Source organism: Schistosoma mansoni, chromosome 1 (genome assembly GCF_000237925.1).
Source record: "Schistosoma mansoni strain Puerto Rico chromosome 1, complete genome".
NCBI classification, from domain to species: domain Eukaryota; kingdom Metazoa; phylum Platyhelminthes; class Trematoda; order Strigeidida; family Schistosomatidae; genus Schistosoma; species Schistosoma mansoni.
This window is the reverse complement of record NC_031495.1, coordinates 21156326-21166699: the sequence shown is the minus strand read 5'-3', so window position 1 is coordinate 21166699 and position 10374 is coordinate 21156326.

The window sequence follows — 10374 nt, the reverse complement described above, 5'->3', positions numbered from 1 at the left end:
GGAAAATCCAGATGCCTTATCAGGTCATACACATCTTTGCCAATGAATGTCTGGAAGTCAGCTGCGAATTCACCATCTTTAATATCTGTTCCAGTCGTGCACCAGATTTCAAACAGCTCCATGTAGTCTTCAAAGAAATCCTCACTTGCAAAAATATCCAACTGACTCGATCTTGACGCCAATATGACAATTACAATTAGTCGAAATGATGTGCTAACTACGAACTGCAAACATAGTCCAATTTAATAAATACAGAACACGATGAGAACAAGGAATGAGACAGTCGGTGAAACATCGGTTTGACGTGATGCACTTACCGATGTGAGTGTCAACGTAGCTGTGGTTGATGTGTATGTGGATTGAGTAGGTGTGTTAGTTAGTTGGTGTTGTAGTGTTTGGTGAATATGTTGTGATTCAGGAGTCGTGGATGTTGGTGTTGTTAAATTGTTGTTTTCGTTGTTATTGTTGGGAATGAGTGAGATTGTCGATGGTGTGATGAAGGTGAGTGAGACGTGTGTGAAGTGTTCAGTTCGGTCGATTGAATTCGACAGAGTATTGATTATTGTGTGTGGTTGCGTTGGTGTGGAGGTGACTGTGTGATGGCGATGGTGTGTGTGTGTGTGTGTTGTGAGAGCGTGACGTTGGGACGCACGTTCATCGTCGCTGTGGTCTAGTGGTTAGGACATTGCGTTGTGGCCGCACTAACCCAGGTTCGAATCCTGGCAGCGACATTACATTTATTTGCCACTCCACATTCACTACCATCGACTGCATTCGCACCATCCCACACACTCACCACTGCACTTCACCTCAATCAATCCACAATTGACACTTCCAATTCAACTGAGTCCTCACTGACACCGGTGTCCCGACGCACCGATACAAGTCATAGACCGCATTCCGTCGTACACTTCCGATACAGTACACAGCACGTCAGTCCTCATTTGACTGCATCTCAGTTAATATAATATTATGATCATTGAAATTATTCGTATCGATTTGCTGAGAATTCCCAGATTAGTCCAATCTAATGCAGACATAATACGATGAGCACAACTCAACGTGTTATATTCTCAATTTGAATTAGCTGCAGAATGAAGCACTATGGAATCATCAATTGGTACGAATAACACAACGGTTACAGCTTATATGGGAATCCAGATTTCTGTAGTCTATTATTCGTCTTCTCAGTAGGTCCGTCATGTTTTTTGTTCGCTTGTGTATTGAGTATAGACTGTGTGTGTGTGTGTGTGTGTGATCTAGAATGTACTCATCAGTATTGTAATTCACAACGGAAATTGGAACCGACTCACCTGAATCCTTGTAATGTATTTGGTTGATGTGACTGATGTGCATACGAACCATAGATTTTTGAATATTCTTGGATTGTTGGAGATCAGTTCCTTGATAGTATGTGACGTCAGCAGTCTGTAATCACTCCATGTTCGGTCGAATATTTTTGTTGTTGAAGCAGTTTTGTTATTGTTTCATTTGTATATTGTCTGGCATTTCTGTACTGAAAGATTTCGTCTCCTCTCCTGATGTTTGAACTTCGCAGCGGTAATAGAATCGGTTGTTGTTTCCATGGTCTCGATATTTTCTATCTGAGCATGAGATTAAGAGAGTGTTCGAGTTGTGTACAAATCTCCGCACTTCGATTCTGTGGTCAACAATTCGTCAGGTATTTGGTTAGCACACTGCACATGATTAAGTAGTAATTCACTGTGAGATTCCTATGACAATGGAACTGAATTCTCTGGAAAATCCAGATGCCTTATCAGGTTATACACATCTTTGCCAATGAATGTCTGGAAGTCAGCTGCGAATTCACCATCTTTAATATCTGTTCCAGTCGTGCACCAGATTTCAAACAGCTCCATGTAGTCTTCAAAGAAATCCTCACTTGCAAAAATATCCAACTGACTCGATCTTGACGCCAATATGACAATTACAATTAGTCGAAATGATGTGCTAACTACGAACTGCAAACATAGTCCAATTTAATAAATACAGAACACGATGAGAACAAGGAATGAGACAGTCGGTGAAACATCGGTTTGACGTGATGCACTTACCGATGTGAGTGTCAACGTAGCTGTGGTTGATGTGTATGTGGATTGAGTAGGTGTGTTAGTTAGTTGGTGTTGTAGTGTTTGGTGAATATGTTGTGATTCAGGAGTCGTGGATGTTGGTGTTGTTAAATTGTTGTTTTCGTTGTTATTGTTGGGAATGAGTGAGATTGTCGATGGTGTGATGAAGGTGAGTGAGACGTGTGTGAATTGTTCAGTTCGGTCGATTGAATTCGACAGAGTATTGATTATTGTGTGTGGTTGCGTTGGTGTGGAGGTGACTGTGTGATGGCGATGGTGTGTGTGTGTGTGTGTTGTGAGAGCGTGACGTTGGGACGCACGTTCATCGTCGCTGTGGTCTAGTGGTTAGGGCATTGCGTTGTGGCCGCACTAACCCAGGTTCGAATCCTGGCAGCGACATTACATTTACTTGCCACTCCACATTCACTACCATCGACTGCATTCGCACCATCCCACACACTCACCACTGCACTTCACCCCAATCAATCCACAATTGACACTTCCAATTCAACTGAGTCCTCACTGACACCGGTGTCCCGACGCACCGATACAAGTCATAGACCGCATTCCGTCGTACACTTCCGATACAGTACACAGCACGTCAGTCCTCATTTGACTGCATCTCAGTTAATATAATATTATGATCATTGAAATTATTCGTATCGATTTGCTGAGAATTCCCAGATTAGTCCAATCTAATGCAGACATAATACGATGAGCACAACTCAACGTGTTATATTCTCAATTTGAATTAGCTGCAGAATGAAGCACTATGGAATCATCAATTGGTACGAATAACACAACGGTTACAGCTTATATGGGAATCCAGATTTCTGTAGTCTATTATTCGTCTTCTCAGTAGGTCCGTCATGTTTTTTGTTCGCTTGTGTATTGAGTATAGACTGTGTGTGTGTGTGTGTGTGATCTAGAATGTACTCATCAGTATTGTAATTCACAACGGAAATTGGAACCGACTCACCTGAATCCTTGTAATGTATTTGGTTGATGTGACTGATGTGCATACGAACCATAGATTTTTGAATATTCTTGGATTGTTGGAGATCAGTTCCTTGATAGTATGTGACGTCAGCAGTCTGTAATCACTCCATGTTCGGTCGAATATTTTTGTTGTTGAAGCAGTTTTGTTATTGTTTCATTTGTATATTGTCTGGCATTTCTGTACTGAAAGATTTCGTCTCCTCTCCTGATGTTTGAACTTCGCAGCGGTAATAGAATCGGTTGTTGTTTCCATGGTCTCGATATTTTCTATCTGAGCATGAGATTAAGAGAGTGTTCGAGTTGTGTACAAATCTCCGCACTTCGATTCTGTGGTCAACAATTCGTCAGGTATTTGGTTAGCACACTGCACATGATTAAGTAGTAATTCACTGTGAGATTCCTATGACAATGGAACTGAATTCTCTGGAAAATCCAGATGCCTTATCAGGTTATACACATCTTTGCCAATGAATGTCTGGAAGTCAGCTGCGAATTCACCATCTTTAATATCTGTTCCAGTCGTGCACCAGATTTCAAACAGCTCCATGTAGTCTTCAAAGAAATCCTCACTTGCAAAAATATCCAACTGACTCGATCTTGACGCCAATATGACAATTACAATTAGTCGAAATGATGTGCTAACTACGAACTGCAAACATAGTCCAATTTAATAAATACAGAACACGATGAGAACAAGGAATGAGACAGTCGGTGAAACATCGGTTTGACGTGATGCACTTACCGATGTGAGTGTCAACGTAGCTGTGGTTGATGTGTATGTGGATTGAGTAGGTGTGTTAGTTAGTTGGTGTTGTAGTGTTTGGTGAATATGTTGTGATTCAGGAGTCGTGGATGTTGGTGTTGTTAAATTGTTGTTTTCGTTGTTATTGTTGGGAATGAGTGAGATTGTCGATGGTGTGATGAAGGTGAGTGAGACGTGTGTGAAGTGTTCAGTTCGGTCGATTGAATTCGACAGAGTATTGATTATTGTGTGTGGTTGCGTTGGTGTGGAGGTGACTGTGTGATGGCGATGGTGTGTGTGTGTGTGTGTTGTGAGAGCGTGACGTTGGGACGCACGTTCGTCGTCGCTGTGGTCTAGTGGTTAGGACATTGCGTTGTGGCCGCACCAACCCGGGTTCGAATCCTGGCAGCGACATTACATTTATTTGCCACTCCACATTCACTACCATCGACTGCATTCGCACCATCCCACACACTCACCACTGCACTTCACCCCAATCAATCCACAATTGACACTTCCAATTCAACTGAGTCCTCACTGACACCGGTGTCCCGACGCACCGATACAAGTCATAGACCGCATTCCGTCGTACACTTCCGATACAGTACACAGCACGTCAGTCCTCATTTGACTGCATCTCAGTTAATATAATATTATGATCATTGAAATTATTCGTATCGATTTGCTGAGAATTCCCAGATTAGTCCAATCTAATGCAGACATAATACGATGAGCACAACTCAACGTGTTATATTCTCAATTTGAATTAGCTGCAGAATGAAGCACTATAGAATCATCAATTGGTACGAATAACACAACGGTTACAGCTTATATGGGAATCCAGATTTCTGTAGTCTATTATTCGTCTTCTCAGTAGGTCCGTCATGTTTTTTGTTCGCTTGTGTATTGAGTATAGACTGTGTGTGTGTGTGTGTGTGTGTGATCTAGAATGTACTCATCAGTATTGTAATTCACAACGGAAATTGGAACCGACTCACCTGAATCCTTGTAATGTATTTGGTTGATGTGACTGATGTGCATACGAACCATAGATTTTTGAATATTCTTGGATTGTTGGAGATCAGTTCCTTGATAGTATGTGACGTCAGCAGTCTGTAATCACTCCATGTTCGGTCGAATATTTTTGTTGTTGAAGCAGTTTTGTTATTGTTTCATTTGTATATTGTCTGGCATTTCTGTACTGAAAGATTTCGTCTCCTCTCCTGATGTTTGAACTTCGCAGCGGTAGTAGAATCGGTTGTTGTTTCCATGGTCTCGATATTTTCTATCTGAGCATGAGATTATGAGAGTGTTCGAGTTGTGTACAAATCTCCGCACTTCGATTCTGTGGTCAACAATTCGTCAGGTATTTGGTTAGCACACTGCACATGATTAAGTAGTAATTCACTGTGAGATTCCTATGACAATGGAACTGAATTCTCTAGAAAATCCAGATGCCTTATCAGGTTATACACATCTTTGCCAATGAATGTCTGGAAGTCAGCTGCGAATTCACCATCTTTAATATCTGTTCCAGTCGTGCACCAGATTTCAAACAGCTCCATGTAGTCTTCAAAGAAATCCTCACTTGCAAAAATATCCAACTGACTCGATCTTGACGCCAATATGACAATTACAATTAGTCGAAATGATGTGCTAACTACGAACTGCAGACATAGTCCAATTTAATAAATACAGAACACGATGAGAACAAGGAATGAGACAGTCGGTGAAACATCGGTTTGACGTGATGCACTTACCGATGTGAGTGTCAACGTAGCTGTGGTTGATGTGTATGTGGATTGAGTAGGTGTGTTAGTTAGTTGGTGTTGTAGTGTTTGGTGAATATGTTGTGATTCAGGAGTCGTGGATGTTGGTGTTGTTAAATTGTTGTTTTCGTTGTTATTGTTGGGAATGAGTGAGATTGTCGATGGTGTGATGAAGGTGAGTGAGACGTGTGTGAAGTGTTCAGTTCGGTCGATTGAATTCGACAGAGTATTGATTATTGTGTGTGGTTGCGTTGGTGTGGAGGTGACTGTGTGATGGCGATGGTGTGTGTGTGTGTGTGTTGTGAGAGCGTGACGTTGGGACGCACGTTCATCGTCGCTGTGGTCTAGTGGTTAGGACATTGCGTTGTGGCCGCACTAACCCAGGTTCGAATCCTGGCAGCGACATTACATTTATTTGCCACTCCACATTCACTACCATCGACTGCATTCGCACCATCCCACACACTCACCACTGCACTTCACCCCAATCAATCCACAATTGACACTTCCAATTCAACTGAGTCCTCACTGACACCGGTGTCCCGACGCACCGATACAAGTCATAGACCGCATTCCGTCGTACACTTCCGATACAGTACACAGCACGTCAGTCCTCATTTGACTGCATCTCAGTTAATATAATATTATGATCATTGAAATTATTCGTATCGATTTGCTGAGAATTCCCAGATTAGTCCAATCTAATGCAGACATAATACGATGAGCACAACTCAACGTGTTATATTCTCAATTTGAATTAGCTGCAGAATGAAGCACTATGGAATCATCAATTGGTACGAATAACACAACGGTTACAGCTTATATGGGAATCCAGATTTCTGTAGTCTATTATTCGTCTTCTCAGTAGGTCCGTCATGTTTTTTGTTCGCTTGTGTATTGAGTATAGACTGTGTGTGTGTGTGTGTGTGTGATCTAGAATGTACTCATCAGTATTGTAATTCACAACGGAAATTGGAACCGACTCACCTGAATCCTTGTAATGTATTTGGTTGATGTGACTGATGTGCATACGAACCATAGATTTTTGAATATTCTTGGATTGTTGGAGATCAGTTCCTTGATAGTATGTGACGTCAGCAGTCTGTAATCACTCCATGTTCGGTCGAATATTTTTGTTGTTGAAGCAGTTTTGTTATTGTTTCATTTGTATATTGTCTGGCATTTCTGTACTGAAAGATTTCGTCTCCTCTCCTGATGTTTGAACTTCGCAGCGGTAATAGAATCGGTTGTTGTTTCCATGGTCTCGATATTTTCTATCTGAGCATGAGATTATGAGAGTGTTCGAGTTGTGTACAAATCTCCGCACTTCGATTCTGTGGTCAACAATTCGTCAGGTATTTGGTTAGCACACTGCACATGATTAAGTAGTAATTCACTGTGAGATTCCTATGACAATGGAACTGAATTCTCTAGAAAATCCAGATGCCTTATCAGGTTATACACATCTTTGCCAATGAATGTCTGGAAGTCAGCTGCGAATTCACCATCTTTAATATCTGTTCCAGTCGTGCACCAGATTTCAAACAGCTCCATGTAGTCTTCAAAGAAATCCTCACTTGCAAAAATATCCAACTGACTCGATCTTGACGCCAATATGACAATTACAATTAGTCGAAATGATGTGCTAACTACGAACTGCAGACATAGTCCAATTTAATAAATACAGAACACGATGAGAACAAGGAATGAGACAGTCGGTGAAACATCGGTTTGACGTGATGCACTTACCGATGTGAGTGTCAACGTAGCTGTGGTTGATGTGTATGTGGATTGAGTAGGTGTGTTAGTTAGTTGGTGTTGTAGTGTTTGGTGAATATGTTGTGATTCAGGAGTCGTGGATGTTGGTGTTGTTAAATTGTTGTTTTCGTTGTTATTGTTGGGAATGAGTGAGATTGTCGATGGTGTGATGAAGGTGAGTGAGACGTGTGTGAAGTGTTCAGTTCGGTCGATTGAATTCGACAGAGTATTGATTATTGTGTGTGGTTGCGTTGGTGTGGAGGTGACTGTGTGATGGCGATGGTGTGTGTGTGTGTGTGTTGTGAGAGCGTGACGTTGGGACGCACGTTCATCGTCGCTGTGGTCTAGTGGTTAGGACATTGCGTTGTGGCCGCACTAACCCAGGTTCGAATCCTGGCAGCGACATTACATTTATTTGCCACTCCACATTCACTACCATCGACTGCATTCGCACCATCCCACACACTCACCACTGCACTTCACCCCAATCAATCCACAATTGACACTTCCAATTCAACTGAGTCCTCACTGACACCGGTGTCCCGACGCACCGATACAAGTCATAGACCGCATTCCGTCGTACACTTCCGATACAGTACACAGCACGTCAGTCCTCATTTGACTGCATCTCAGTTAATATAATATTATGATCATTGAAATTATTCGTATCGATTTGCTGAGAATTCCCAGATTAGTCCAATCTAATGCAGACATAATACGATGAGCACAACTCAACGTGTTATATTCTCAATTTGAATTAGCTGCAGAATGAAGCACTATGGAATCATCAATTGGTACGAATAACACAACGGTTACAGCTTATATGGGAATCCAGATTTCTGTAGTCTATTATTCGTCTTCTCAGTAGGTCCGTCATGTTTTTTGTTCGCTTGTGTATTGAGTATAGACTGTGTGTGTGTGTGTGTGTGATCTAGAATGTACTCATCAGTATTGTAATTCACAACGGAAATTGGAACCGACTCACCTGAATCCTTGTAATGTATTTGGTTGATGTGACTGATGTGCATACGAACCATAGATTTTTGAATATTCTTGGATTGTTGGAGATCAGTTCCTTGATAGTATGTGACGTCAGCAGTCTGTAATCACTCCATGTTCGGTCGAATATTTTTGTTGTTGAAGCAGTTTTGTTATTGTTTCATTTGTATATTGTCTGGCATTTCTGTACTGAAAGATTTCGTCTCCTCTCCTGATGTTTGAACTTCGCAGCGGTAATAGAATCGGTTGTTGTTTCTATGGTCTCGATATTTTCTATCTGAGCATGAGATTAAGAGAGTGTTCGAGTTGTGTACAAATCTCCGCACTTCGATTCTGTGGTCAACAATTCGTCAGGTATTTGGTTAGCACACTGCACATGATTAAGTAGTAATTCACTGTGAGATTCCTATGACAATGGAACTGAATTCTCTGGAAAATCCAGATGCCTTATCAGGTTATACACATCTTTGCCAATGAATGTCTGGAAGTCAGCTGCGAATTCACCATCTTTAATATCTGTTCCAGTCGTGCATCAGATTTCAAACAGCTCCATGTAGTCTTCAAAGAAATCCTCACTTGCAAAAATATCCAACTGACTCGATCTTGACGCCAATATGACAATTACAATTAGTCGAAATGATGTGCTAACTACGAACTGCAGACATAGTCCAATTTAATAAATACAGAACACGATGAGAACAAGGAATGAGACAGTCGGTGAAACATCGGTTTGACGTGATGCACTTACCGATGTGAGTGTCAACGTAGCTGTGGTTGATGTGTATGTGGATTGAGTAGGTGTGTTAGTTAGTTGGTGTTGTAGTGTTTGGTGAATATGTTGTGATTCAGGAGTCGTGGATGTTGGTGTTGTTAAATTGTTGTTTTCGTTGTTATTGTTGGGAATGAGTGAGATTGTCGATGGTGTGATGAAGGTGAGTGAGACGTGTGTGAATTGTTCAGTTCGGTCGATTGAATTCGACAGAGTATTGATTATTGTGTGTGGTTGCGTTGGTGTGGAGGTGACTGTGTGATGGCGATGGTGTGTGTGTGTGTGTGTTGTGAGAGCGTGACGTTGGGACGCACGTTCATCGTCGCTGTGGTCTAGTGGTTAGGACATTGCGTTGTGGCCGCACTAACCCAGGTTCGAATCCTGGCAGCGACATTACATTTATTTGCCACTCCACATTCACTACCATCGACTGCATTCGCACCATCCCACACACTCACCACTGCACTTCACCCCAATCAATCCACAATTGACACTTCCAATTCAACTGAGTCCTCACTGACACCGGTGTCCCGACGCACCGATACAAGTCATAGACCGCATTCCGTCGTACACTTCCGATACAGTACACAGCACGTCAGTCCTCATTTGACTGCATCTCAGTTAATATAATATTATGATCATTGAAATTATTCGTATCGATTTGCTGAGAATTCCCAGATTAGTCCAATCTAATGCAGACATAATACGATGAGCACAACTCAACGTGTTATATTCTCAATTTGAATTAGCTGCAGAATGAAGCACTATGGAATCATCAATTGGTACGAATAACACAACGGTTACAGCTTATATGGGAATCCAGATTTCTGTAGTCTATTATTCGTCTTCTCAGTAGGTCCGTCATGTTTTTGTTCGCTTGTGTATTGACTGTGTGTGTGTGTGTGTGTGTGTGATCTAGAATGTACTCATCAGTATTGTAATTCACAACGGAAATTGGAACCGACTCACCTGAATCCTTGTAATGTATTTGGTTGATGTGACTGATGTGCATACGAACCATAGATTTTTGAATATTCTTGGATTGTTGGAGATCAGTTCCTTGATAGTATGTGACGTCAGCAGTCTGTAATCACTCCATGTTCGGTCGAATATTTTTGTTGTTGAAGCAGTTTTGTTATTGTTTCATTTGTATATTGTCTGGCATTTCTGTACTGAAAGATTTCGTCTCCTCTCCTGATGTTTGAACTTCGCAGCGGTAATAGAATCGGTTGTTGTTTCCATGGTCTC